The 3,198-nt window shown below is 46.5% G+C and overlaps 1 long non-coding RNA gene across 1 annotated transcript; it reads left to right on the top strand.

The window, feature by feature from the left end:
* Window positions 1-368: 368 nt before the first annotated feature.
* Window positions 369-2,922, top strand: LOC109492555. Its single transcript, XR_002146465.3, has 2 exons — window positions 369-771; window positions 2,265-2,922. It is a non-coding gene; the product is annotated as an uncharacterized LOC109492555 (long non-coding RNA).
* The last annotated feature ends 276 nt before the right edge of the window (window positions 2,923-3,198 follow it).

Here is a 3,198-nt window from a genome sequence, read left to right as displayed (position 1 = left end):
CCGCAAGGACTTGTTGGAATCAGGGTGAGGGCAGTTTAGACGACATCTGTGAAGGGTAAGATTAGACAATGACTCATGCTTGCAAATGCTGACCGATTCTACTTCATACCTGAAGTACAAAGTGACATTTCTCGCCCTTTCCCCAAATAAATCTTCCCTGCACTGCATTCTCTGAGGACCTCAAGGCCTGTCAAGGACTTGGCCCCGAGCTCATTGAAACCACAGTAGATTGCCAAGTTTTGCAGATGTTTTCACTGACTGCTTTATGTTTTGCAATATTCTAGAGCTGTTCCCAAGTGACGTTCATCCATTCACCAAGTTAATGCTTAATAAGAATGATCTACAAAGGGTGACAGCCCCAAAAGATGAGGAGAGGGAAAACCACCTCCAATGAGAGTGGATGAGCAAAATAAATAAATAAATACCGCGCGGTTCCCGATAGCTCGAGGTGCAGAAAAGGGAACTTGAGCAGCATTTCCTAGGGAAAAAAAAAAAAAAGACAGGACAACACTATTTACGGACGTGGGCGGGTTTCTTTTTCTCAGAAGTACTGGGAGACCCCAGCGGGGCTGGGAAATGCTCCTGCTGAACCGAATTGGAGTGGAAATGAATGTACATGTGAGCAATCCACAGATGAGCTGTGCCTGAACCACACAAGATGGGCTCTTATGGAAGCACCTATCAATTCGATAGCCAAGGAGGGGTAATTGGAGGGGCAAGAAAAGTTTGGTTAACTCTGAGGGAAGCACAATGGTCCCAAAGCTCTAAAAAGTGAGTAACAATTTCTACTTTTTAACCTGTTTTTATCTATAACATCTCATACAATGTTTGAAAAATTCCTGCAGGTGCCCGTGCTAACATCTCCACAAAAAGGAAGAGAGTTAAAAGGTTTTCTAGAGGTTAGCCAACAACTTAGTGGCAGATTGAGGATGAAAGGATGGGTTTCTATTCCTCCCCAGTATTTGTGTGATGTACAAAATGCTGAATATGCTTTATAGCCGTGATGCACCACATGCTTAACGCATAGTGTCTCTAATCCTCACCTCGATGCTATAGGAGTGGTATGATTATCTTCATTAAAAGATGGCAAAATTAATGCTCAGGGAGAGATTATGCAACAGACCTGAGGTTACAATCCATTCAACAAAACTATGAGGCCTCCGTTTGGTGCTAAGCCTGGGGTTTCTCAGATACCAAGCAAAGCAAAAGCACAATTTAGAAAAAGAAATTACCGAAAGGCCTCCATCAAAGTAAGTTGTATCTTAAAGGATTTTTTTTTCAAGGCAAGATACTCATTTGGCGCACTGTGGGTTTGTGTGTGTGTGTGTGTGTGTGTGTGTGTGTGCGCGCGCTAACAGGCTGAATTGCATGTAGGAATGGGAGAAAGGCCGTAATTGCTTGGAAGGATTGCAGATGTACCCAGACTCATTTTATTAATTAAGCAGGCCTGGATGCTGATTCAGTTGCTATGCACCAGAGCTCCCGGGAAATGCATGCAGAGACGGAACCTTTAAGGAGATTTATATATAATGCAGGTGGGAATTTTAGAAGCCGAGAGGAGGAATGTGGTTGCACAGCCATGTTATACAGCACAGAAATCCAGTTTCTTAGTGTCACTGGCCTGTGCTACCCCCAGCCCCACACTAGCTGGAGGATATGAGGAGGGATGTGGACAATTATAAGTTAATATAATAGTAAGAAAGCGTTTAAATAAAACAACTCCGGACCTACCCTCTTTGTAGGAACCCCAGCCTGCCTCAGCTTCCCCCCTGCTCATGATCAGGGCCGGGACCTCCTGCAGATTTGCTATCTCACTGTGGGCATGAGTTTCCTGCTGCCCTGTTCTCCCGAGGCGGCTTCAGTCTCTGAGCCGCCAAGCTGCTGATGCTGCAGAGGCCTGACATCGCCCTCCAGCTGGAGGCTGCCCCGGCTGACCCTGGGCCGCCCTGTCCCTGTCCCGCTCTGGAGACTGGCCTCAGGGGCAATCTTGTCTTTAACACGTGGCCTCCTCTGTTCCAGGGGTCACAGAAGACTGCACCCAGGGCTCCACCGCGTCGTACGGAGATTTTAATGAAACAGCTCTTCTATTTATTTGTGTTGCTGCCTCCACTGCCTGGGGCCATGGCACCAGTCCCGGAGAAGGGAGGCTGAGGTTTGGGGGTGGGGTTCAGCGGGGACAGCACACTTTCTGTCCCGAGGCATAGCTCCTGGCGCTGACCCGCTGTCCTGCATCAATTCTTTCTCCTTCCCTCTGTTTTTCTCAGGCACATCGAGTACTGGGGTGACTACAGTTTTGCGTGTACCCTGGGACGCCGGCTAAAACTAAACAGACTCCCCCCCAACGTGGGAGATTCCGCCAGAAGGAGAACAAAGGTCAATGCGGTCATGTGGAATCTGATTAACACAAAGCTGCAGAAACACACTCCTGGATTAAATGCTTTCCCGAGCCACTCAAGCCTCTTGGACACCAGGAGCTGCTCTTGCTGTGGTAGAATATGGGTCCGTTCGCTTCATTTGCCCAGTAGGATGGGTTCAGCACCCACATTTCAAGTCCGGGTTTCCCTACTGTTCTTTAAAAACTATGTATATTTTAAGGATGACGCTATTGCTTGGATCTAAAAGGAAAGGGATTTAAAAAAAACCTAGTTTCATTACATTGGGCTAAGGAAGAAAATGTTGCTTTTTTAAACATCGGGTTTACTGAGGTATAATTTACATGCCTCCTCTTAGTTGTGTGGTTGGGTCACAAATGCACACAGTTGGGTGTTAGCTACAAGCAAATTTCCACTCCTTCCCCCCACCCCGAAGTTCCCTGTGTCCCCCGTCACACCCACGATCTATACCCCAGCCCCCCACAGCTGTCTTTCTGTTTTCTGTTCTTATACCTTTTCTAGAATGTCATTTAAATGGAATCGTACACTGTCTGTGGTGTTTTGCGTCTGGTCTATTTCACCTGGCACAATGCCTCTGAGATCCATCCCCGTTGTATACAACCCAGCACTTCATTCCTTTCTCCTGTTGAGCAGTATCCCTTCCATGGATGCATCGCAATTTGCATGTACCTTCACCAGTAAATGAATACTTGGGTTATTTCCAGTTTTTAGGTGCTATGAAAATTTCTTTACAAGTGTTTGTCAAAACGTATATTTTCATTTTATTTGGGGGAGATACCTAAGAGTAGGATCACTGGGCCATTTG

The sequence above is a fragment of the Felis catus genome, chromosome A1, assembly GCF_018350175.1.
Source record: "Felis catus isolate Fca126 chromosome A1, F.catus_Fca126_mat1.0, whole genome shotgun sequence".
NCBI lineage: Eukaryota > Metazoa > Chordata > Mammalia > Carnivora > Felidae > Felis > Felis catus.
Note: the sequence above shows the minus strand (reverse complement) of the source record. Positions and strands in the feature narration are given on the sequence as shown.